The sequence below is a fragment of the Pipistrellus hanaki genome, assembly GCF_964339955.1.
Source record: "Pipistrellus hanaki genome assembly, chromosome: 18".
NCBI classification, from domain to species: Eukaryota; Metazoa; Chordata; class Mammalia; order Chiroptera; family Vespertilionidae; genus Pipistrellus; species Pipistrellus hanaki.
Window position 1 is genome coordinate 25,694,412 of NC_140520.1, and position 27,444 is coordinate 25,721,855.

General features: G+C 42.9%; 2 long non-coding RNA genes across 2 annotated transcripts in view; one reads left to right on the plus strand and one right to left on the minus strand.

Moving 5' to 3' along the window:
- Positions 1-27,444, plus strand: part of LOC311612550 — a 203,127-nt gene that overhangs the window by 159,644 nt on the left and 16,039 nt on the right. The window lies entirely within an intron of this gene.
- On the minus strand, positions 9,261-14,315 carry LOC311612552. Its single transcript, XR_014793307.1, has 4 exons — positions 13,516-14,315; positions 12,724-12,903; positions 10,318-10,392; positions 9,261-9,593 (listed from the first exon to the last, which is right to left on the minus strand). It is a non-coding gene; the product is annotated as an uncharacterized lncRNA (long non-coding RNA).

The window sequence follows — 27,444 nt, forward strand, 5'->3', positions numbered from 1 at the left end:
AGCAGCTGGCGCTGGCTGGCAGGGCCAGGTTCCTTGGTTTTAGACGGGCCCCGGAACAAGGCAGTGACTTTGGTCTCTGGGCTCCTCAATAGACTGTACAACAAAGCCGTGGTGAAAGAAGGTGTCTTCTAAGAAGTTCACATTACGGCCCGTAGTAAAAGAAAATGGCGATATTGTTACAGCTGCCAGTTCCTTCCCATTGTCTTCCTTGTCAAAAACATGCCCCCTCCAAAGGGATGGGATGCGTTTCAGTACAATTTGAGAATGTTCAGTAACCCAATATTATCTGCATTTCCCTCCTTGTTTCATGTTACTTTCTGATCCTTGAGTTCTCCCAAGTTCACAGCGGTCCCTGACATTACGGTGACTCGCTAACTTTCCCATTATGCTTACAGTCAATGGGAGAACAATAGATTGTGTTATTCTGTATTTCGCTTCCCTGTCACTCAGTGTTTTATCTCCGCTGATACCCCGGTACCAGACACAGAAACCAAAGTAGGTTGTCTTGTCTTCAGCGAATCTTGAATGCCTTTTGTTCAGAGAGGCGTTTTGTATTCATCAGTCAACTGAGGACTCATCCTGAAGAAGCCCTCAGTCAGCACACAGCCCCAAGTGAAAAAGGGATACTCAGGCTGTGAAATATTCATAGCAAAAGGTACCTCAATCATGTTCACCTTTTGGCCCCCTGAGCCAGACAGGATCACCAGCGGCAACCTGCAAATCTTGTGGACGTGAACAATTTCTGGATGGGCAAACGTGCCGTGTCTCCTCTCCACTTTTGATATTAAACCTATTCACACAGGCCCATTTATCTTCCTACTCCATCTGCCAACACGTCTCTGTCAAACAGTTTTAATAAAAGTCCAAAGGTGAAATGATAGTGATCAAGGTTTAACCAGTTGTCTTCCCCCTCTTCTTCGAAAGAAGTAATAGATAGCCTTCCTCCCTCATCCTCTCCCTCCCTTTCACTGCCTCTTTAAATGCCTGTTTCCTGGTGCTCAGAGACAGCACTGAGGCTGAATTAAATGGCATGTTGTTTATGTTTCTGAAGAATGAAATCTTACCAGATCAATAAACTCATGTCCAAACAGAACGTAACTGAAGAATATAATGGCTGCTAATTGGGTGCAATCAGTTGATGACTATTAGGTGTCAAATTCAACCAGAAAATAGAATTCATAACAAAGCACAGAGACAGAGGGACTGAGGCAGAAGCAGGGAGGGAGACAAGAACTGCCACTTGCAATAAAATTTATTCTCTTGGAGCTCCTGATAAAATAAGAATTAAATGGTCAAGAATTCAGGGAAGCTCTGTTTTTATGTAGACCTGGATTTCTACATAATCTAATTTCAAGGTAGAGAAGTGGGCTACAGCAAAGAAAAAAAAAAAAGAAATTGATGAGTGAACCCCCCATGCTCATCACAGCTAATTGACACACATTTGATTTAGTGCCTGTTAATGCCAGACCCTGCCCTAGGCATGTTAGATGCAAACCCCATGAGGATTAAAAGAAAGTCCAAGAAACACATTCACAGATTTAATTTTAGTGTGTATTTTACCAAATACACTCTCAAGACACTCTCTGGAGAGTGACTATCCAAAGTGAACTCTGGCCAGCTCTCTACTCCACAGAGAAGTCTAAGGAAGGGTTTGTCATCACTTCCCAGTGGCTCTGGAAATGGGAAGGAGTGAGATGAAGAATGGCGGAGTGATCCCAACTCAAACAAGATCTTGGACAGATCCCAGTGGCTACCTTGAACACTATATTAAGAAAAATTCAGAGACTGTATCCCTACACAGAAGGAAAAACAAACAAACATCTATATTGCAATAGCCATGTCTGTCAAGAGGGTGGATGGAAAAGTGGATAGGCTTTTGTCATTTAAGTGTTCTTGGTTTCCAGCTCCATGTAAACCTCCAAACACAGGGAAGGCTGCCGAGGATTCCAAATCAGTCAACTTTGTTGGGAAACGTAGATGCTAATTTCACGTCGGGCACCTAGAGCTCCCTGGAGGGAAGGCCTCTGCCAATCTGATGAATAAATAAAACACAAATAAAGCTTCACGCTTAAGCCTGGGTGCCCTATGGAGACAGCCTCGTGGAATTCAGTGATGAAGATGCCTGGAACTCTGCTGGACCCATCAGGAAGACCAGACTGCTTCAGAGCCCAGACTCCCAGGGCCTATCAGCTGCAAATCTAGCCCTACAGAAAGCAAATCATTAAGCAGGTCATTAGGAAGCCTATAAAAGCACGGATATGCAGCTACGCCCTGTCGGCAACTTCAAAAGGTGGCCAAAAGGCAGAGAGAGTCTTTGTAGCAAAGGAAGCAGCAATGGAAAAAATGAAGTCTCATGGCATCCAAGAGCTACTAGCGAGACTGATGTCACAAAAATCTGCTCCAGCTCAAGCAGGCTCAGTGGTTCCCCATTTGCTTGGTCAGCGCGCTCTCAGCGTCTACCCAGGCCTAGGCTGTCTCTGAGGTCTGCTCCACCCCACTTTACAGCAGGGGCTGGAGGTGGACAGGGTTCCCCTCAGGAGGCCAGCGGACCGGACCGAGGAGTCCCAGAGTTTCCCTTTTAGCCTTGGCTGGGGCGAAGCTGTGTGAAGTGTGCCTCTCCATTTCCTTCCCGCGAGGCCCTTCCCACTACATGCCCTGTGGCCTGAAATTGCCCAGGGTCTTGTTTGGGCTGGAGAATGGATTCTATTAAACTCATGTTCATTTAAGGGTAAATGACCCAGATATCCTTATCTACTTAAAATTTCAACCAGTCTCCAAAAAGAGGACAATATTTAATGGTGGAATTTGAGATAATGTCATAGACTCTTGGAAGGCTATTTTTTTCTTGTCCCCAAACCTTATTTCCTCTTCAAGTAGAGGCCAAGCCATTCCTGTCCGCCCAGACCAAAAGCAGACTCACAGCTTTTGGGGATTCTGTGGGCTTCTGTGTTCTAGGTTTATGCAGACTCTTGTGGTTGGGCTCGAGCATATTGTTCCCAAGGCATCTTCCAGTCCCCCCCAATTCCAGTCTGACCCAAACTGGTTTGGAGATGATAAAAAACAAGTTAGAAATGCAAATAATAGTGAATTCATTTGGCTGGGGTAAGGCCGCTCAACGTGTTCATTTGGGAAAGTAGAATATTTTCATTAATTCTTCCTTCCCCTCTGTCCACCCTCCTGCCATCAACTGGAAATAACATTTCACTGGGTACAGTTTTTCATTTTTAGAAGACGCGTGTTCTTTTTTCTAAATTAATTTACCCAGTGGAGTCCTGATGTGATGTAATTTTGAGGAAGGACAAGACTGAGTTGGTGTAATTATTTCTTCATATTTAAAAGCTCCCTAGGTTAATGTGTTTTGGGGAACAAGCTGTTAAATCATTAGGGATGGTGTTTTGTAACCTTTTTCTAAGCAGCAGCTAAAGCTGACTTGAGGTTGGGCTTAAAGACCACCCTGGCCAGAACTCTCTCCTAGTGAAGGGCCAATCACCACCTAACAAGCCTGCTTAGTATAACTGTACTTGATGAATGTGATCGTAAAGGAGAAAACCAAGGGATGGTGCCCTGTCCAACTGTATGGTGCACTCCAGTTGCTGAGGAAAGAAGAGGAACCTTCTGGAAGCTGGAATCCTCAGATGGCTCCTTCAGGTCTGCTCAATTGTTGCAAAGAAATAAATGGTGGAGTGAGACCAATTTGGGATAGAACAGGATAAAAATTGTTCTGCGTGGTTCCAGAGAAGAGAACCAAGAGGAAGTCATGATAGACACAGTGAGGAATGCCTTTCCTAAGAGACAGGCCTACCAAAGCACAGGAGATGCGCCTGCAATAAGGACTTCCATGTTGTTATAGAGCAGAAACAATTTGAACTGGAGCTCTACAGAGCCAAACACTAAACATGGAGAATTGCAGTAGAGAAAGCTTGGTTATTTTATTAATGGCACCATGCAGGAGAACAGGAAGTAAATAAAGCCTGAAATCCCCAGTCTAGGATTCAGGACAGGTGTTTAAGGATATAGGGGAAACACTTATGTGGAAGCGCTGGAGAGGCAAATCTTTTTTTTCTTTCTTTTTTCTTCATCTTTGTTGTTAAAAGCATTACATCCCCTCTTTTCCCCCCATTGACCTCTTCTGGCCCATCCCTACTCCCCTGCCCTAGGCCTTCACCACACAATAGTTACTATCTGTGTCCATAGGTTATGCATATATGTATACAAGTTCTTTGGTTAATTTCTTCCCACCCCCTAGCCTCCCCTCTCTTCCCTCTGAGGTTTGACAGTCTGTTCAGTGCTTTTATGTCTCTGAATCTATCTTTGTTTATCAGTTTATGTTGTTCGTTAGATTCCACAAATGAGTGAGATCATGTGATATTTATCTTTCTCCTACTGGCTTATTCATTTTGCATAATGTTCTCCATGTCCATCCATGCCTTTGCAAATAGTAAGAGTTCTTTCTTTTTTTAAAGCAGCATAGTATCCCATTGTGTAGATGTACCAAATTGGAATCTGCTGATGGGCCCTTAGACTGTTTTTCAAATCTTAGCTATTGTAAATTGTGCTGCTATGAACATAGGGGTGCATATATCTTTTCTGATTGATGTTTCTGATTTCTTGTGATATATTTCTAGAAGTGGGATGGCTGGGTCAAATGGGACTTCCAGTTTTAATTTTTTTGAGGAAAATCCATACTGTTTTCCACCGAGGCTGTGCCAGTCTGCATTCCCACCAGCAGTGCACGAGGGTTCCCTTTTCTCTGCATCCTCACCAGCCAGCACTTGTCGTTTGTTGATTTGTTGGTGATAGCCATTCTGACAGGTGTGAGGTGATACCTCATTGTTGTTTTGATTCGCATCTCTTGGATGATTAGTGACTTAGAGCATTTTTTCAATATGTCTCTGGGCCTTCCATATGTTCACTTTGGAGAAGTGTCTATTTAGGTCCTTTGCCCATTTTTTAATTGGATTGTTTTCCTTTGTTAAGTTGTATACATTCCCTATATATTTGGGAAATTACCCCCTTATTGTATTATTGGTAAATATGTTCTCCCATGTAGTGGGCCCTTTTGTTATTTTGTTGATGGTTTCTTTTTCTGTGTAGAAGCTTTTATTTTGATGCAGTCCCATTTGTTTATTTTCCCTTTTGTTTCCTTTGTCCTAGGAGATGTATGGGTACACATAGTGCTATGAGACATGTCTGAGATTTGGCTGCCTATGGTTTTTTCTAAGGTTTTTATGGTTTTGTGTCTTATATTTAAGTCTTTTATCCATTTTGAGTTTATTCTTGTTTATGGTATAAGTTGGTGGTATAGTTTCATTTTTTTGTGTGTGTGTGTATGTATCTGTCCAGTTTTCCCAACACCATTTATTGAAGAGACTGACTTACTACATTGCATGCTCTTGCCTCCTTTGTCAAATATTAAATGAGCATAATGGGTTGGGTCAATTTCTGGGCTCTCTATTCTGTTCTATTGATCTACATGCCTGTTCTTGTGCCATTACAAGGCTGTTTTGAGTACAATGGCTTTGTAATATAACTTGATATCTGGTATTGTGATTCTGCCAACTTTGTTCTTTTTTTTCAAGATTTCTGTGACTATTCGGGTTTTGTGTTTGGTTGGTTCCATATACATTTTTGGAGTGTTTGTTCTAAGTCTGTGAAATATGCTGTTAGTATTTTAATAGGGACTGCATTGAATCTATACTTTACTTTGGGTAGTATGGATATTTTAATGATGTTGATTCTACCAATCTGTGAATACTGTATATTCTTACACTTGTTTATATCTTCTTCTATCTCTTTTACTTCCTTAGTTAAATTTATTTCTAAATATCTTAATTTTTTGTTGTTGTTGTTGCAAAGGTAAATGTGATTATTTTTTAGTTTCTCTTTCTGAGATTTCATTATTGGAATATAAAAATGCCATAGATTTCTAGGTGTTAATTTTGTATCCTACTATGTTGCTGAATTTATTTATTAAACCTAGTAGTTTTTTTTTATAAAGTCTTTAGGGTTTTCTATGTACAATATTATGTTGTTTATGAATGAGAGTTTTCCTTCCTCCTTTCCAATTTGGATGCCTTTTATATCTTCTTGTCTGATAGCAATGGCTAACACTTCCAGTATTGTGTAAAACAGGAGTGGTGAAAGTGGGCATCCCTGTCTTGTTCCTGTTCTTAGGGGAAATCGTTTTAGTTATTGCCCATTGAGTATGATGTTGGCTGTAGGTTTGTCATGTATGGCTTTTATTATCAACATCATTAACTCTGTTATCACATTACTGAGAGTTTTTATCAAAAAAGGGTGTTGGATTTTGTCAAATGCTTTTTCTGTATCAATAGATAAGATCATGTGGTTTTTGTCTAGCAATCTATTTATGTGATGTATCACATTTATTGATTTGCGATTATTGTACCAGTCTTGCATCCCTGGAATAAATCCTGCTTGGCCATGGTGTGTGATCTGTTAATGCATTGCTGGATCCTATTTGCTAATATCTTGTTGAAGATTTTAACATCTGTTCATCAGGGATATTGGCCTGTAAGTCTCTTTCTTTGTAGAGTCTTTATCTGGTTTTGGAATTAGGGTAATGCTGGCCTCATAGAAAGACCTTGGAAGTGTTCCTTCCTCTGGAAGTTTTTGCAATAGTTTGAGGAGGATAGGTGTTAAGTTCTTCATTGAATGTGAAATTCCCCCATGAAACCATCTGGACCAGGGCTTTTGGAGAGGCAAGTCTTAATTGGAGAACCTTACAAGGCAGATCATTTAGACAAGGAAACTAAAATTCAGAGTCTTAGTAATTGCCCAGCTAGTAATTAAGTGACGAGGCCAGTCTGAATTCTATATGATTAAAAATCCTGCAGTCCTTCTCAGCCCAGGAGTATTCTATATGGTCCCAAGGGTAAGACTAGGGTCTGTAGGCAGAAATTTCAAGGCGGGGAGGGGCTGTCATTCTGGAGGCCACTGGTTGCCCACTCATACGGGTCATCTTTTCACAAATGTATGTTCTGTAGGATATGCTGTCTGAAGTGTGGCAAAAGTATGCATGAGTGGGAAAAAGAAGTGGCTGTGTGGTTGAGTAAATACTCAAAATGCTCAGGTAAAACATGTCATTTCCTGGGTAATTTCTCTGAGACTTTCACACATGGGTTGTGATCTGTGAATCTGCTAAATAAGGACTTATTTGACTTTGGAACCCCTTTCTCCTGGAATATCTTCAGGGACTACTTATTACACTCCAAAGAATGTAATAATAAAGTACGGTGGAGCCCAAACCTGGGCATGGGTCCTGATCGGCAATTGAACTGTGACCTTCTGATTCACAGGCCAATGCTCAACCACTGAGCCATGCCAGCTGGGCCTGGCCTCCTTTCTGCTCTGAAAACACTCCAGATATCCACAGACGTTTTCTCGGCCATTCTGCCTCCCAGAGGCTCCTCTCCCCTGGACCTGGGTGGCTAACTTAGATGCCTCCTGCCTGGTTTTACTTCATGTGACTGTGTCAGGACAGCCTGTCTATCCCCCCTCTCCTCTGGGCATCTCCAATTCCTCTTACTCTCTCCTAGTATATTTTTCAGAGCACTTACCATCTTCTAGCATTTGATGCAATTAGCTTTGGTATTTTTGTTGTCTGTCTCCTCTACAAGAATATAAGCTCCACAAGGTCTAGGATCTTAGTCCGTTTCATTCACTGATATATCCCAAACATTTAAAATCACTCTTGTTTTTTGTTTTTTGATTGATTAAGGTATTACATGTGTCCATATTACCCGTTAGCCCCCCACTCCCATATATGCCCTCATCCCCCAGTGTCTTGCAACCATTGGTTCTGTTTATATGCATGCATACAAGTCCTTCTGTTGATTTCTTACCTCCTCATGCCCTTCCCCAGCCTTCCTGCTGTAATTTGACAGTCTGTTCAATGCTTCTCTGCCTCTGTATGTATCTTTTTGTTCATCAGGTTATAATGTTCTTTATTATCCACAAATGTGTGAGATCATGTGGTATTTTTCTTTCTGACTGGCTGATTTCACTTAGCATAATGCTCTCCAATTCCATCCATGCTGCTGCAAATGGTAAGAATTCTACCTTTTTTAAAGCAGCGTAGTATTCCATTGTGTACATGTACCATAGTTTAAAATCACTCTTGTGACATAATAGGTGCTTAATTAATATAGAGTTAATGAGTGAAACACAGTTCCAAATTTCATGGAGGTGCTTCTGTGAATACCCACAAAGACAGAAAACTTGGATGCATTATTTGACAGTTTATTTTAGATAGATAGGTAGATAGATATATTTCTAAATTTTTGAAAGTATTACTACACTGTGTCTATGCACATCTGTGCATATACATACTAGTATATAGACTTGAATATCAAAATAATTCCAAAAATTTAGATCATGTTCTAATAGATTTTTAAAAAATCAAAACATCAGGTACCAAGGACAACTGGTGTGCTTTAAATCTGATGCCCTTCACACCCAAGCCTTGCTGGCATCACCAGCAGAGAGCTCTGGAAGATCCAAGTTCGATCCAGGAGTGCATCGATGGCCTATTGATATTTTAATATCTGGGAGGTCAAAATCAGGTGCCAGTGATGCTAAGAATGTCAGGATGCTACTTAAAAGGTTCCATTAAGTAGGTTAAAGGTCATCATGACATGACTGTCATGTATGCCTTTATGTATAGTCATGGACACTGTAGAGGCTTCAGGATCTGTTCTGCAAGCAGAACAATCATTTGTCATCTAGGTGTGGGAAGGACTCTTGAGAAGGGGCCCTCAGACACAGGTTAGCCTCTGCCCAAACTTTACTTACAGAGCCACCTGCTTCTACATTTCAGAAATACGCCTGTGTCATCAGACAGGCAAAGCAAGAGGAGTGGGTTTTTAAATGGTGTTTTTATGTAAACCAGCCTGGGCTTGGCTATGGGAAAATGTCCTTGTCCCCCTTATTTAAGGAGGAATGAAGCTGTAACTTGAGTTTCAAAATGGCTATCACCCCTTGAGCTACCACCTGCAGGATGGTGACCGCCACCCACACCCGGTTCTTCCTAGCCTTCCTGATCGGTGCTTGGTGTTGAGAAGAGAAAAGGTAGAGAGGTGAAGGTTTTGTTCCAATTCTGGGGAAAGTCATGCATTCGAGAAACAATCATCTCATTGTTATTTTTAGCTTTTATTTACAAAATGGTTATATTTTGCGTTCTGTACATACACGGCAATTAACAAAATGGTTATATTTTGCGTTCTGTACATACACGGCAATTAAAAAAAAAAACCACATATAAGTAACAGGCACTCAGCGCGTTAGAACACTTAATATGGGTTTTGAACTTCTGCCAGGAGTAGGCCCCAAAGCACTTCTTCCTATTTGCATTGCTGCATTTATCCATTTCCAAACATTAGAAGATCCATCTCTCAGATTCTGTGTAAATCCTGCACACAGATAATTGGTAAAAAAGCAGCTTTCTTTCAAAATGTTCCGCGGTTTTTCTAATCTTGTCGCTTTTCTAATTTTCTCATCACATAACCTTGAAGTCGAAAGACACAGCCTGTGATAATCTGTGTACACGGTCTTCATTATTATCACAGTCGTTTCTGGGGAAGAAAAAAAAAGAGAGAAAACACACACAGAAAGAAGAAAAAAAACACACACACAACCTTTCCGCCCCCCCACACACATTCAAAGCTGCCTTTAAAGTCCTACTTTAGTCACAGTTCAATCAGATTCACATTAGTCCCACGCATCAGACAGAAGAGTGTTCATGAGCATAAGGGGGATATTGACTTTAAAAATTTACTGGCGAGGCGTTCAGAGCCTGCAGGAATGTCAAAACTCCAACCTGCATTTTGATGTTTTAGCCTCCGGTTAGTCTTGACTGACATGCTTGGAGCACTTTGGTCTGTGCTCTGGCACCCATTAACTGTCCTTGACTCAATGTTATCCCGGCCGTTATGGGCAGCTCGCTGCCTAATGCTTTCAGTGGCTCAGACGCCCCAAGGTGTAAGGAAACTCACGCCCCGTTTTAAGGGATCACATTGGCTATTCTTGGCTTCGTTACGGGGGGCATTGTTTGATCCGAAATAATGAGGGCCTGTTAATTATTATTCTGATAATTGGGCCTCGTGTGGGAGCATGGCAGAGCGCGAGGTGTTTTAAAAAGGAAGCGAGTTTGGAAAAGGGGAGAAAGCAATGTCAAGGTTGAGGTGTCTTTGAGAAGAGTTTGTTTATATGCAAAGTGTTTTCACCCAAGTGGGGACCTGGGGCTGGATGGAGGAGCGGGAGAGAAGGAGGCTGGAGCAAGCTTAGGACTCTACTTACTTCAGCTACGGTGGATTGCAAAATTGCTACCTTGGGCAGAGTATTCGAAAAGGCTCATCAATCCCATGACTGAACCTGTAATTACACGTGAAGAAATTGGGAGTTGGGTTCTCTCAGAGGAAGAGATACAGGGAGAATAGTTGTCTTGGTTGAATCCCATTGGCTCTCTGGGGAAAACTGTGAACTTTGTCTCTTTATGTGCTGTCTTTTGTCCTATTTTTCCATCTATAAAATGACAACCACGTCCATTAAGGGTGTCACGTAAAGACTGCTGCCTGGGCAGACAGAAGGGGTGGCTGTCTGTCCAGGAGGCACAAATGGTGGGAGTGCCTGAGGTGGCAGAGAACAGGTGACCTTTGTGGGCAAGGGGGTGCTGGCGGTTGGGGAGAATTCTCTTGAGTAACTCAGTCCCAGATGAACCTCTGAGAAGCTATGAAAATTCTGCTGTTACAGACTATCCATTAGGTTAAAAGGCCTGCTTTAAGGTATTAAATCTGGAATTGGTCTCTTCCTCTTAGGTGAATACTGTTATAGCATTCACATTTATTTTTAAATTGATGCTGCTCTTGTAATTGTGGGGTAGAAAACTCCCAAGAATCTATGAGTCCCCACAATCTTATCTCTTTCTGGGAATCCAAATAAGAGCCCATCGTGTCTCTATCCACTGGAAGGAAGGGTTGGATTTAAACAAATGGCTCCATTTGAAAGGAAGAGGGAGGGTTTGGTGGGAGGTAAACTTGGCATTTGAAGCTTTCACCCGGGTTTTTGTGTCAGACTTCCATATACTTCAGGTGGAGCTGGCCAGCTGAGATGAGAGCTGGCCTGCCTATAGACCAGGTGACAGTGACCGACAGGAAGAGAAGAAACAGAGAGGAGGACCATACTCATTTTGAGTTCCAGTGCTATGTTCACCTGACTTTGCTTGGTTCTAAATCTCACTCTTCCAATTAAACTGGAGAGACTATCAAAAGTGCGTGTTCAAAACGGTTACAGAGCCTGGAGTTTTGGACTTGCCTGCGCCTTCTTCATACGGCTCTGTGATTCTCTTTTGTATGTGTGGATGTTCTTTGAGATGCACTGTGGGAGGTGGGGCAGGAGGAAAGGGTGGGAGGGCCGAGCGCAGTGCTGAGGATTGAAGAGTTAGTGGCCAAAACAGGTGATCTTGTCTGTGATCTCTCAACTGTTCCTAACAGCTTCAATGCATCTCATAGGTTCATCAAAATGACACTGCACTTCCCTGGAACATGGCACGCTAGGTGCCAAGCTGGTCGAGAGCACAGCCATCTTAGACCCAGTGCACGGGGGGGAATTCAAGGCAGAGTTGGCCAGCAGGCGAGTGGAGACCTGGACCTCACCTGACCACTCATTCATTTACGTGACCTTGAGCTTAACTAATTATTCTTGGTCTGATTCCTCATCGGAGAAATGCGGTTAAACTGAGAGAAGTCAAACCCAATAGAGATGCTATGAAGCATAGAGTAAGGTTATAATCATAAAGCAATTTGTAAAAAAAAAAAAAAAAAAGGCATAATATTTCCAGATAAATCAGGACAGTATGGATCCTTAACACTACCCCTTCCTTCCCCTCTACCTCCCATCTTGCTGTGTTTGCAATCTTAATCTTTTTGCTACTGAGTGGATCAGCCTCCTAATGAAATTTCCATAAGGATATAAGAAATTTCTTCCATTGGAATAGGCTGATGATTTTGGAAATAGTACCCAGCACAGTGACCTACATGCAAATACTTGTTAGAAATACGAGTTTTTCAGCAAAGACTATGTCTTTTCTGCTCAAGATCTTGCCCTTGCAGGTGACGAACATAAGGCTGACTACTCCAACTTCCCTTCAAACAAGGCTCTATAAAAGTTTTTAAAACTCTTTTTTTTCTGTTTCTTTATATTTTCATCCTACATCATTTCTTGGATTTCAAGCTCTGGCTTTCATTTAGCTCGTTTCTTTTTATCTGTCCTGGAAAAGCTGCTTCATGCTTCTATGAGGGACAATGAACCATGTCTTCCTGGGACTATTAAGTAGGTGTGACATTATCCTATCCAGATCCGTGCCTTTTATAGATTTACTGCCATGGTACCCCAAGGCCTTGACTTTTGCAACTAAGGGGTCCTAGTCTTTTCTAGTCTGTTTTCATACAGAAGTCTCTCTTTCTCCTTTGCCTGAAGAAAGCCAACAGCCACTTTTATAAGATGTTTTACCATCTTACAATGATTACAGAAACCACCGTCTCTCTCTAGAGAGCTCACAGTTTGCTAAATCTGATAGATAATGTATCATCAAGAGCCATGGGTCAGAGACACTCCTGGGTGAAGACACTGTCTAAAAGAAAGAAAAAAGCTTTGTTTATCCCCAGAGTTCCCCTATTTCAAATAGGAAATCTTCCTCAGCCTTACCAGTTTACAGTGATGTCATCTACGTCTTGACATTCACTAAGGCAGATGATTGCCAAGGTCTTTGGTGCCTTTGAACTTGTACAAATAGTTCCACTTCAGTGATGGTGACTCAGAAGCCAACCTTCACAGCTGCCGCTCTGTTCTCCGGATGGCAGGGCATATGTGTTTCATGGATGAACCCTGGATAGTTGATATATGGTAAATACATATTCATTCATTCTTTCTCTTTCTCCCTCCTTCTCTTTCTCCCTCCCTTCTTCCCCCTCAAAATAGTTATGGAGTGTTTTCTTTCATTTTTAGCAGAGGTTGACGACTCTTTTAAAGTTAGTACTTCATGTTGCCTACAAAATACCTGTAATTCAAATAGCGTGCTCCTTTCTGACTGCTTTTCCTTGAGAAAAAGGACTTTGCATCTCCCTGTGCCTTGCTCACTAATGATGATAATGAGAAAGTCATAAATACCATTGACTATAGGCCCTGTTAAGATAAAGATCACTGAATTGATCAAGTGACCACAGGGTACTTTATAAGCTGAAGTAAGTATTTTATGATTAGGCATTTGAGCTGAATAGGAATCCAGGATAAACCCATTCAGAATGTGGTCTGTAACCCCCTGACCACTCTCCCCCACCTCCCTTCATCATTCATTTGTGGGTTTCATTATCATGTAAATTGTCTGTGGTGACTTTGGAAGGCCTGCCAGCCAATTCACCACTTCCTAGAAGCATTCCTCTCCTCTGCTCCTTGTCCTAAGGAAAAGTGATTAGGCTGATTACTGAAGAAGGAACCTACCCATTCCAGAGCTTTCAGGCTATTATGCTTCAGATTATCCACACTATCAAGTTCTTCTTACATTACAGATAATGACAAGCTGTTAATTTAAAAGAAAATAATTATTTTATGGCCTTGCACAAAGACAATTTCATTTAATAGTCACAGGTAACAAAAGCCTATCTACATTTGACTTGTTCAAAAGTTTCCAGTAGGGAATGATGTGGGAGGCTAATGTGGATGGCATAAGGCACATTTGTGAAAACATTATCATGAATTCTATTCTCATTTTTCTTGTCCCTTCTTTCTCCTCGCTGTTCTGGTCTTAACAAAGGAATCAGTCACACTGAACTATCAAATAGATGTGACAGAATACTTTAACATTTTATGGGAAGCATTTTTATCCCATCACCTGGGTCAGGATGGTTTTCCAAAGCTTCTGTGATTTGTGAACAGATTTGTCCAAGATTACGAAGGGCTGAACAGGCAGTGTGCTGTGTGCTCACATGGTGACATAGTTACCAGTCAAGATAGATCAGCTGAGTTAATGGCTGTTAAACTAGGCATACAGCCTTGGCTTCAATTTGAGTTTCCTTGGCATCTCATGAAATAGCTCAGGCTAGCCTCTCTACAATTGTACAACACTGCACTCTTTCAGAGGCTGTGCCTCCACGCACAAACATTTTCATTAGTTCAACAAATAGTTCGCATCAGATTAGAATGTGCCAGGCCCTATCCTAGGTGCTGGAGATGGGTGGCTGAACAATATAGCCATTGTCTCCTTTGGGCTGTTAGACTCTGGAAAGGAAGAAAGATATAATAATTGATGTGAAACACAAGAAGAAAATACACAACTGGTATTGACTAAATTAAAAACTTCTTTTCTCAAGTAAATTAGTTCAACTGAATTCTACCTTTCCCCCCTCTTCATTATTTACTTTACCTCCCACTACATCATAGCTTCTCTTGGGGTCTATAGCGAGGGCCAAGTAACTATCCCAAAGGAGACTGGTTAAGTCTTAGGCTCCCTGACTTCTCTAGGGAGGTGTGGTCAGCTCCTGCTACTTTCTTCCCCTCCACCTCCAAAAAGTTAATTTGAGAAAGTTTTAGCATTTACCCCAAAAGGAAATATTTGTGTCTATGTATATCTCTACTGAGTCACGTGCCTCTTAACAATGGGGAGATGTTCTGAGAAATGCTTCATCAGGCAATTTTGTCTTAGTGTGAACATTGTAGTGTGCACTTACGCAAACTTTGATGGCATAGTCTACTCCTGCAATTGTATATGCTGTACTTCTATATGGCTGGCATTGCAATGGGTTTATTTACACTGGCATTAACACAAACACATAATATGTTGTGCTAGGACTGTGGTCGGCCAAATTACGAGCCACATTCGGCTCTTTGGCCCCTTGAATGTGGCTCTTCCACAAAATACCATGGCGTGGGTGAGTCTATTTTGAAGAAGTGGTGTTAGAAGAAGTTTAAAAAATTTGTCTCTCAAAAGAAATTTCAATCATTGTACTATTGATATTTGGCTCTGTTGACTAATGAGTTTGCCGACCACTATGGTAGGACATTACGATGGCTATGATATCACATCACTGAGTGATAGAAATCTTTCAATTTTGTTATAATCTTATGGGACCGTTGTAGTATATGTGGTCCGTAGTTAACTGAATAGTCTTTATGTGGTGTGTGACTGGAGACAGACAATGGAAATCCTAAAGATTGTGCATGCAACTCTATTTTCCAAATGTATGCACCTCAATCCTCCAACCAAGGCCAAAGTGTCTACCTCCTCAAATTCAGAAGGCTCTTTAGCAGATTAGTCAGGGGCCAGACCCAGGAATGTAAGAGAGAGTTTGTAGCTTGGGCCATCTGTGTGGTGTCACATGAGTGACCAGCATCACCCTCTCCTGAGTATTTGTCACCATTTGGCATGATTAATTCTAAGTTTCCTGTAGTTCTCATTTCCATCACAGCTGCTGCATGGCTCTGATAAGTGTGTTGTGCACAGGGGTGTGGGAAGGGAGTCAGAGAAAGGAATGGAAATTTCTGTGGTTTTGGTTTTGGTGTGCTCTGCTATTGTCAAACCCAGAAGAAACACACAATAGGAAATAGGTCAATTTAAACAGAACTTTCTAGAAGACCAAGGCAGTGGCCTTTGACATTCATCTAAGTAGATGATAAACAATTGCTTCTAACATTGTTAGTCGGCATGGCTGGTTGATAAACAAAATCTTTATCATAGATTGACTGCATCCTATAAGCCTACAAGAACAGAAACCATTTCTCTTTTGGTGAGAAGAATGTTGTCCCTGATTAAAAGTAGCACAGTCTGAAGCATTGGGTCAGGTTCAATCTGGTGGCCACTACATATTATTTGTGTACCTTGAGTCAAGACATGATCCCTAAAGTGGTGTTAACTCATTCAATTCAAGAAGAAAAGAAAAAACATTCTTTTTACAGAATGGACCATTTGATCTGGTAGCCCCTTATAAAAAACCCTCTATTTTTCTCTGTGCCACCTAAGGTGGGTTGAATGCAGAACTGTGACGCATTTAAACCATGTGTTCAGTCTCCTTCCTAAACCTGATTCCCTTATACTGCTGTTCCAGCGTCCTCTCGTCATCATTTGTCTCATCTCTTGACTGTACAGAGACAACTTGCAGCTCAATGTGCACTTCTGTTCACTGCTCCATCCTCTACTAGGCCCTTTCCATGATTATCTCAAATACCAACTAGTAGGCCCTGTTAGGATCTCCATTTGTCAGATTACCTAAATGTTAAAAAATGTTACCAGTGCATTATGTCTAAAACAGAACTCTTGGGCCCCCCCACTAAATCCCATCTTCCTCATCTACCTCATTCTCAATCCAATCCACCAAGTCAGTTTTGACTCTTCTCCCTCCCTCACCCCCACATCTAATTTAGCGGTAATTATTGCCAACTCCACTTTTATTATCTATCTCATATCTGACCACTTCTTATGCGCTCCACTGTTATTCCCTACATTTAAGGAAGACGCTGCATTGCTATTTTTTCCCTTTGAATATCCCTCTCTCAGACTTTCCCCTGGCTCGCACTATCTCTTCGTTAAAATTTAGGTAAAAAATGTCACCCCTTCAGTGCTTTTTTTCTTGCCTATCCTATTTCCCCTTCTCACTATCTCTCTATCCCACTTTGTTATTTTTATGGTAGCTTTCACTGTTTTTTCTTAGTGCTCATTCTACTATTTTTCTCTGTTTTTATTCTATCATTCCTGGTAAAGCATAAGCTTCATAAGGACAGGGACTATGATTGTCTTATTGCCTAGAACAGGGATTGACATGGAGTAGACACTCAATGACACTTATTAACAATAAATAGACAAGGAAACACAAGACAGCAGAGATCGAGCCACTTGCCTGAGGTTACATGTGGTGGAGCCAGGGCTGAAGCCTTGGTCCGTCTGTCTGCTAATTGCTGCGCTAATCTTAATGTCACTCTCTTTTCCTCCGCATCAAATAAATCACCCCTACATCCTGGCCTCTCTAGAAATCCATTGTCTAGCCTAATTTTCTATAAGTAATTAGGACTGTAAACTTATTTAAAAGGATGTGTAAGGATGGTAATTTGGTTATCCAAAAGAATTAATCTCTAATTTCAGTTAGAATCCCGATCACTAAAGATGAAGAATTGGGGCAGATTTTTAGAGGGTGGTAGGGAAGGGGGACATTGAAACAATGGAGAATATGCTTCCATCAAATAACATCAGGAAGGTGGATCCATCTATGCAATGATTGGACACATCATCATCCTTTCACATGTATATCAAATATATAAAGGTGTTTTGTGCATATTATTTCCTTGCATTCTCAAAATAACCCTAAAAGCAGTGGTCCGAAAGGTTGGTGACCGCTGCTTTAAAGTTAGTATGTGAGATTCCTTATTCCCTTGACAAAGGAAGAAAAGGAGTCTCAGAATGGTTATGTGACTTTGTCTAAGGACACCTGGCCAGTATGGTAGAGCAGGAGATGTTGTCTGTATCTTCAGAGTCATAAGGTCTTACTCACTGTATTGTAAACAGAATTCCACTTCTGTGTTGTCCTTTTAACAGTGTGAAGCATAGAGATAAGAAACTATATTAACAAGGGGGAACAAATATGAAATGTGGCTTATTGGTGAAGGAAGGGGGAGGCAAGAATAATCTATTTATCCAAAATAGAAAACACACACATACACACAAACACACACACACACACACACACATATATATATACCCCCTTATATGCTTCAGAATTTCTGATACTTTTTTTTTCCAGTCCTAGTCTCCCTCACTTAATTCCATGCTATCTCTGTAAATCTTCTATTTCACTGTTGAATCTTTCTTCTCCCTCACTCCTGTTCTCCTTCCTGCCTCATTCCTACCCTGCTTCTTTCTTCCTCTCCTTCCTTTCTTTCTTCCTCTTTTAAATGTTGGACTACAGTTTAGTAAAAGGTATATTTTTGGCTCAAAATTCTTCGGCCTCATTCCTTAGAGAACGACCCTAGTTTTTTGCATTGCCTATCCACAGAGACCCAAACTCAGGCTAGTAGATTTATTCCCTCCATAAGGGAATAAATAAGAGCTTCAGTTTTAATAAAGCATCTACTACATGGCATGCAGTGCGCTGATGGCTTTACATTTTATTGTGTCATTCAAATCTCAAAACACAGAATGAGGCATTATACCCATTTTACAGATAAGAAAACTAAATCTTAAGTAACTTGCCCAAGCTCTCCTGCCTAGTGAGTGACAAAACTAGGTTATAAACTCATGGATGATCTGAAGGAGAACATTGTCAACACTTGTTTAAATCATTCGATCAGGTCTTGAAATGACATACATAATATGTACCCCTATGCATGGCCAACTTCGCTAATCATTCATCATAACCTGATGGCTGAGCCCAGAGTCTTTCTTGATCTAGCCATTCAGGCTACCACTAATACTTGGCTAGAGTTGACAAGACTATTAGTTATCAAAAAAGTCCTGCTTTGTGAGGCCAGAGATCTCATGATTTTGTTTGGGTTTATTTTCTTGTTTGATATTGAGACTAGAACAACTCAATTAGCTGCAAAGATGCTCTTCCTCATTGTCAGACTTTCCCCCTCCCCCTTTCTATTTGGAAGATCTGTGAGGTTTCCAGGAGCCATCCCCTGGGGCTGTGAGTAGACCACTGGGATCCAGGGTTGCAACTCCAGGCTACTTAGTATTCGTCTATATGGCTAATTTGTTGTAATGACCTTTGTAAAAAGAGCTATAACAGGTAGGATTGTGGATGCCACACCTGACAAAGCTATGTAATAACATAGCAAGTTTGTGCTACTAGATCATAAAGGAGAAACAGATGGTCACGTATATTTGACTGCTTTCAAGGAGGGGGCATATCAGATCAAACCACAAATGAAGTGTTTTGCACTTGATAACATCTAAGTGAGCAGCTTCACCTTTTCCATGTACTTCCACTAGTGTGCCAGGGATCGGCAGGTATTTCCTCCATGTTGCTCTCTCAAGGCCCTGAGGGGATGAGGAAGGAGGAGAGAGGAACGCATCAAGGATGGGTGCTCCTTGGTGCGGAAAGTTGATGAGTTGTGCTGACCTAGGATGGGGAACAGATGGGGAGAAGGAAAGCGAGGCCACAACAGGAATTTGCATGACTGTGACTTACATCTTTCAAAGCCATTGCTCAGCCCCCTCCCTGTTGAAAGCACCATACAGTTATTACCCTCCATGGGTCTGCCCCATACTTGCTGTGCAACCTTAGACAAGTGACTTAACTCCTCTGAGTCTCAGAAGCCTCATCTGTTAGAGTTGGTTCTCAACCCTTTTTGGAAATCAATTACCCAGAGAACTTTTAAAAACACAGGTGTCGATGGCCCACCCTCAGCATTTTGGACTCACATGATGTGGAAAGGAGCTGAGCGAGGCATGAACATTTTTACAGAGGTCTTCGGGAGAGAATTAAAACCACCAGGCTGGGTGATCTTAAGGTCCCTTGTGGCTCTGGCCAATTGCATGTCTCCCGAGCAGACAGAAGAATTAATCAATGGGCTTACTCTTACTGGGATGGACCCAGCTTTAACCTATACAGTGGGCGGGGGTGCGGGAGGAACAGGAGGGGTTAGCTGGGAAGCTCAGAGTTGCCAGGCCTTAGGAGAAAGTTGAGTGTGGCATGACCTCTGCCCTGGTAAGACTTTGCAGGGTTGATCTCTGTCAGCATCAAGTGGCTGCTCAAGAGTATTAGTCAGTGACAATGAGCCAGCTGTGCTGGCTGAGGGCCTTCCAGCCCTTTCCATGATGGCAGAGCTTCCCCTCCTACCTGGACTCAGGAAGCCTTGCTGTGGCCTGAGGTTTTAACCCCCCACTAGCCCTCACCGCCAGGAACTTCTCAAGGAAACTCTCCAGTGCATTCCAAGGTAACAATGGCACTGGCTTGGACTTGGACTTGTTTAATTCTGAAATCAAGGTCACTAGGAAAGTACTGCGGCTATTATTTGTGTGGTTTGGGTTTTTTGTTTTTTTGTGAAGATTTTTTTTTTTTTTTTTTTTTTTTTGGCAACATCTTTCTTTGCATTTGATGGTCCTGTCATCCCCAGAACTGTGCATGCTACTGATCCTGCCTGTATTCAAAGCTGTTATTAAGTGGAGTCTTTTAGATTTTAGAGAAATGATAATGGTTCCAAAGATGACAGAAAGTGGCAGCTGGTGACAAAAAAACCCTTGATAAGACGACAACAGTAAATCAAACTACCGCCACTTTTCCGTTTCATGTTTGTTAATACCACCTCGCCTTTTGAAGTTTAAAGCAAGGTTCAAAAAAGCCAGGTGCTGAATCATAATATTAAAGCAAGCAAGGAGCTCCATGAAAGCGAGGAGATCTGAGGGGGGAAGGCAACAAACACAGCTTTCAACTGCCTTTTGTCGGCCTTTCTGCAGATGTCACCAGTGGTTATCCCAGCAGCGGCTTCGGCTTGTAGCAGCGCCTCTGGCTGATTCCCGCGCTGCGTTTCAAGTGTCAATCAAAAAGGAAGGACGCAGCTTAGGTCCTGGTCATTGTCCTGTGAAAAGAGCCAAGCGTTTAACATTGATTTAGCTCCCTCAATATACAAAGATAGAGCCAGCTTTGTGCATCGAAAAGGGCCTTTGGCAAGGTTGCTTGTAGAGCAATTCCATCGCATGGGATGCGCCTTGGTTAAGCTGTCACACCGCGGTGTCTGGAGCCCTCTGAAAAGTTATTCAGGACTGAGTGAGCAAATTAAAAAGAAATAGCACGCTCCCCGCAAGAGCTGGTGGGAGAGGCCTGTTCCCATCTCTTGGTCTTGAACACAATTTCTACATACCAGTGGTTTTGAAACGGGGGGTTAGGGCAGGAATGAGAGGAAGGCAGAAGGGGCAGCTTGGGTTGTGACATTTCTCCCTGCAAATTCATGTGGCTGGCAGCTCAGGCGAGTTCCCACTGTCCTTACCTTCATTTGTTTTATTTCCCGTGAGCAGACTCCAGTCGGGCCAAATTTAGGGGGGGGAGGGGAATGATTACACCAACATTCAAGTTTCATCAAATGACCTTGTTGCTTCTCTTCTTCTCTCCCTCTGTCTCCCTCTGCTCCTTCTCCTCCTCTTTGCCCAACCACAGAATCACAGTTCAGCTTATATGTTGACTTTCCAAAGCTATGGTCTCATGCCATGTGGACAGTCATCCTCAAGTGACGCTACACTTCCCACTCCTTCCCTGCTCATCCCTAGAGTCAAGTTTCCGGAAAACGCAGAGCAGGTCTTAGGCCACGTGGCAGTTGATCCAGTTTCAGAGTGTGATTGATGCTGCCTGAATGCTCAGATGCTCTCCTTCCTTTCCCAGCTTTCTCTGCAGTTGCATTGGGGTCTTCGGATGACTTTGAGCTCACGGGAATGTGCACTAAATGCTATGTCACTTCTCCTTTGCAGTATTAATCATCAGTGTGCCTCATTCATCCTTTCTGCCCCTTTAGAGGCCATGTGTTGAAATGACAGAGAGCTAAGATGGAAGCAACTTCCATCTCTGAGTGAAGGCAGGCTCCCCAGAAGGTCACCTGACCTCAGGGGACTTATGAACAAGAATTTCACCCATCCTGTCTGATATGCCCAGCTTAGCTGGAAGTACCCTGATCAGGCACTCGTGGAAAAGGGGTGGTTCTGAAATTTTGGCTAGCCATAGAGCTTTTTCCAGCAGCTGATCTAACCTGTGTAAATATAGCAAGGCGATAAATGGAAACACAGCAACACAAAAAGGGTTCATTTTCCATTTAGCCAAAGTTCTGAGTTCTCAGCGATGAAGAGTCTGTCTGTCACCCTGAGATACCATCTCTTCATTTGTGCCCACCGCCATGCCATCTGCAATTACTTTGCCAAATTGTCCTTTGGCTGCATCTGCCTGTTAACACCTTGACTAAGAATTAACCAAACCATCTGCTTCTTTCACTCTTGAACCCAAGCTAGTGAGTATAACAGGAAATAAATCAAATGTGCTGACGAGTGCCACTGCTGATTTTTGGTCTACAGGCTCAGCTGCCCCTCAGTACCAATTAGCAATTCCATCACATGTCCTTAGTTAGCGACTTACGCCTCTTCCTAGAATATTACATATTACTTTCAATTTCACAATAAAACAAGGGTAATTGACAAGGTTTTCTTAAAATTCCTACCTATACCCCACAAGCTTTTCTGCACCTCCCTCCCCTATATCAAAGGATTCCTCCTTTCATCCCAGGATGAGCCTTACACCTGTCTTCTGGATCTCCTCCCTTAGAACATTGCTGGAGTTATTTTATTCCTAGAATTTCCATTATCTGAGCATACAAACCAGGTTCTCCCGATAGGCCTTTGTACAGAGTAGTTTACTAACATTTTCCCTTTTTCTCATTCCCGGCCATCGCTTGACCCACAACAATCTGTTTTCTGTCTTATCTATTTGAACTGCTCTGGCAAAGGCCACCGGTGCCATCCATGTTATGGCACAGGCACACTTACAACATCATCTTGTCTCCACCTGTCTGTACCACGTAGACTCTTAACCACTGCTTTTGCACCTTGTTCTCCAAACTTTGTTTCCAAGATGTTATTTTCTCCTGGCTTGCCTTTCCCTTTTCCAGCTTCTCTTTCTACATCTTCTAACAGATTCCTGTCCCTTTGAATACCATCCCTCCCCTGAATGCCACCCCCAAGCTCCAATTGTGGCCCTCTTCCTTTTCAACTCAAGATTTCTGAAATAGCCTTCATGGTGCTGGTTGGAATCTGGGAAAGGGAAAGGTTAAAAAATTCCAACTCGCTATTTATGGAGAGAGGAATCTCCTTGGCCCAGATTTCAGCTCCATAATAGAGTACTAGTTCCCCAAATGCAGTTGGCTTGTACAGAATTGGAAATAGATATGGCTCAGATTGTACCAAGGACTGGGTGTCCACCAATGTTATGTATGATGCTAGGCATCTGCACAGAACTCCACATATGAAGATTCTTAGATGTGTGACAATCCTTTTGCTATGGAATGGTTACAGCAGTAGACCTGGGACTAGATGAACAGTTTGGCAACTGGCTGCTGCTTCTCGCCCCAATGCATCTGAATATGCTCTTATTCACCTGTAAACTGTGGACTCCAATGCCTTCTAGGGATCAAACTTAAAGCAATTTCAGGAGCAGTGAAATTATCTATCTTCTTTTGCTCTGTTCCGAGATGCATCTCTGAAGACTATCTTTGCTTGAATCTGCTTTCTGTCTTTCCAACAGAAAAATTCTTCACTGCCTCTCAATGATCATTAACCTTAGTTAGTAATTTCACATATGAATGTTTGTCTTCATTATGACTCTAAGCACCTGAGTCAGAGAGCAAGTTCTTTATTCCTTATGGTCCTGACACTCACATCGACATATACCCATATTTATACTGAACAAGGATGAAGGGAGGGTTTCCTCAACCTTTTTCTTCTTACTGTAAACAAAAACGCTTCTAAACTATAAGGATGATCTAATGTCTTTATCCTTAAAAAAAAAAAAAAAAAAAAAAAAAAAGGAGAAGAAGAAGAAGAAAGCTTGCTGGTTTTATCAGAGACACAACCTCCCTGGGCATCTGCCTGTGGCAACTAGTTTAACCTTTTTTACTGCAATTGCTTGTTTGCTAGACCAAGTCATCAACTTGAACTGAACCTTTCTCCTGGTCTGAAAGGTGACCTGGGTTACATGCAGATACACACTGATTTGGTGACTTCCTACTGGCTTCCTAGTCATGATGACAACTCAGCTTTGATTCTTAAGCTGCAATTCATTTTCAGGCATTGACCAAGCTTTTAAACCACAACAGACAGCAAAGGCGATACGTCTCTAGTCTGGGAAAGGTGAAGTCACAGGACATTAAAAGAGAAAGAATAAAAATACCACAAATCCACAGACCAGCCGAAGCCAATGTCATATGACGTGTGACTTTGTTTACCCTGACTGGGGGTGTCAGCTCTGAGACTGGGGGCGAGGCCGGCGGGTGAGGGAGGCCTGTTCGGAGATAGGAGTCACCCGCACATGGAGTGTACGAAAGATTTAAGGGGCCCTTTGGGTCTTTCCATCCAAAGACTGTTTTTTTCTCCCAGCTGCTCAGTTACTGTGCCAGGGCCACAGGGAAAAGCAAGTCTGATTTAACCACATCACTGGCCTTTTGTTAAAATGCCTCGTCCCACCGCAGTGCTCGTGTCATGGGGAACATTTATTGTGATTTTTAGTGGCAGTTGAGCCATAGTCCTACCCTCTGTGCTGAAGTGCATGCAGTAAGAGTCGGGCAGCCCCACCCAGAAGCGCTCACTACGGGCATCTCAGATGCTACAAACTGAAACTGACAATGACCCTTTTGGTCAGAAGACGTCAAAACACAGCAAAAGGACCACAGGTACTGCTGGGCTGCTCACGATTGGGCTGCCTTCAGTCCACTTTGGTCTGAGCCGGGCTCCGTGGTTCTCCCTAATGGCTGCTGTCACCTCACTCAGTGCCTCTAGCACACGTGGGTCTTGTGCCACTTCATTCATGGACAACCAGGAAGTTAAGAGTTTCCCTGTCACCCAAACAGCCAAAGGAAAGTGCAACCAAGAAAAAGGAATCCGGATACATAGCCACATAATTTCAAAAGAAACAAAATCCTTCTCTAGCGTTCTGATGGAATCCAATCTTCAAGTGTCCGCTAAAGGAAATTTACATGAGGTGCGGGGAGGAGAAGCAGAATGTGAGGAGAAGTGGAAAGGAAAAAAGGTGCATTTCAGACCAAGCCTGTGGAGGCTGTGTCCACCCCTACCCAAGACCTGACCTTGCTCCCATTTGATTTATTGCAATTCATCAAAGTAGTTAAAATCTATATGAAAATCTGCATTCCACCTGTCCTGGAATAAACTAGCCACCGGGGAGGCGGGCTGATCAAATACATTCATTCTGGTTCCATTTGGTTTTTGCTATATCAATAGCAGAGACAGAGATGTGTCTGAGGCAATTCTCTGGATAATTCACTGGTGACATCTTCCAGTTTCCACCTCTGAGAAACAGGAACAGTGAAGAGACTGCCTTGAGCTTCCACGGAGGCAGCGGGCCCAGTGTTACCGACAGGACTATCTATGGGTTCAGGCTGCTGGGGGCAGCCCCAGCTCCAGTGCCCACAAGCTGGGTGGCCATGGGCAATCGAACCCTTGCACACCTCAGCTTCCTCAGCCGGAGAAGGAAGAGGCAGCCGTGATGGCAGCTGCCTCCATGCTGTTGTGAGGATTAAGTAAGATAATGTACATAAAGCACTTGAAACTACCCAGCATATAGCTATCGGATATAGTTATCACCATTATTTCATGTTAGTTTATTGTAAAAACACTCAGTTCTCCGTGGACAATGACTTCATTTGGGAGATTAAAGAGAGCAATGAATACATGACAGAAAATGTAAAGCAGGTTAGCTGTATAAAATGTGGGAGGTATAGAAGATCAGGAAAGAAAATTAAACCATGAGATTCACCTGTAATAGCATTGCTCAGAGATAACTCATGTTAAATTTGGGCATACATTACTTGAGAGAGAGATGTGATAAATATGTATATAAAGAGATTACTTATGTAAATTATGTAACTATCTACATTCATACTTATAACTGGTTGTATTGTGTGCACACATACAAATACGGATACTGTATGTCTGTATTTCATTTTACTCGGATTATACAGGATGTACTGTTTATCAGGGCCCGCCCTCGTCACTTCAGGAAAGAGGATCCACTGTGAATCCTCTCCCATGCCCATGGCTGACGGCCTCACTTCCTTCTTTCAGGTCTCTGCCTAGATGACCCCCCTCACACAGGCCACTAGGGACCCTAAGAGACAGTGCTCCCCCAAACCTTCCAACCCCTGGCCCTGCTTTGCTTTATAAGAGGTACTTCTGTGGGTGTCATCCTTACTGAGAGCAAAAGCCTCAGCCACCAGGCGCCTCCCCCTCACAGTACCGCCGGCTCAGCCCTTGTTCACTCTGCGTTTGTGGAATGAATGCATGTCCAGTTCCGACCTCTTTCTCCACTGCCCACCGCTTTCCCGTGACTCTGGGCCGGGCTTCTTTAGCCATCAATTACCGTGCTCTGAGGAAATACAAACTTCACGTAAATCCTCTCCCAAACGAAGCACAGGGAAGAAGGTAACACCGCGAAGACCCACACATGGACTAGTTCCAGTTGTTTTCCTTCGATGCCTGCGGTTTTAGAGCTCATTAGGACTCGCTTACCTAGAGAAGATGGTGCTCTGTTTATGCTTTGCTTTCATGGCTCCTTTGTGTCTACCTAGCACTTCTCGCTTTCCCTTCACCTGTGTTTTCTACCGTTAGGATGGACTCTCTTAGGACAGGGCTCTCTTAGGAATCTCTTAGGACAGGCTCCTTCTGGGCCTTTCCCCGGAGGCCAGAACCCGGCCTCACTTTTGGAAAGAGCTGAGCTGAAGGGCGTGGGGGGAATCACATCAGCCTTTCCTTTTTATTCTGGAGCCAAGCTGAGTGGGTCCCCAGACTGCACCGAGGAGGACTGGGGGCTGCATGAAAGGTTACATTTGGGGTCAGAATTTAATTCTCTGGCGAGCGAGCGAGGGGCAGTTGGCTTCCCTCTAACCCCCAGTCCTCCTCTCTCTAAACAGAAAAGAGCCAAGGTTGTGGAATATTAATATGGTGTTTACTCTGATGGCTGCATGAAAGGACCATAGTTGTTTCTAGGAGATGAGATCTCAACATCACCTCCACCGGGCACGGTGTGATGCAGGGAGAGGGCTTTGAAAGCCACAGAAGACACAAAGCAAGGGAGAAAGCCACCTCCCTCCTGAGAGTGGAATGAGCAGCTGCTCAGAAAGCTTTACCCACAAAATGGGCTTACGTCTGTGGTCGGCAAACTGCGGCTCACTGGCCCCTTGAGTGTGGCTCTTCTGCAAAATACCACGGCCTGGCCGAGTCTATTTTGAAGAAGTGGGGTTAGAAGAAGCTTAAGTTTAAAAAATTTGGCCCTCAAGAGAAATTTCAATTGTTGTACTGTTGGTATTTGGCTCTGTTGACTAATGAGTTTGCCGACCACTGGCCTAGGATGTCAACCATGGAAGGATGGTGTGATGGCTGGCTTTATGTGTCAGCTTGGCTAAGCTCTGGCACCCAGTTGTTGAATGAAATGTCAGGATAGATGTTGCTGTGAAGGTCATTTTTAAAATGTGGTTAACATCTGCTATCGGCTGACTTTAACTAAAGGCAATTACCCTCAATAATGCCGGCGGGCCTCATCCAATCAGTGGAAGGCTTTAAGAGCAAAACCTGAGCTTTTTCTAGAGGAGAAATTCTACTCATCCCAGCCTGCCCCAGGGCTTTTGGACTTGCCAGGCCCACAACTGTGTGAGACAGCTCCTTAAAATAATTCCTCTGGG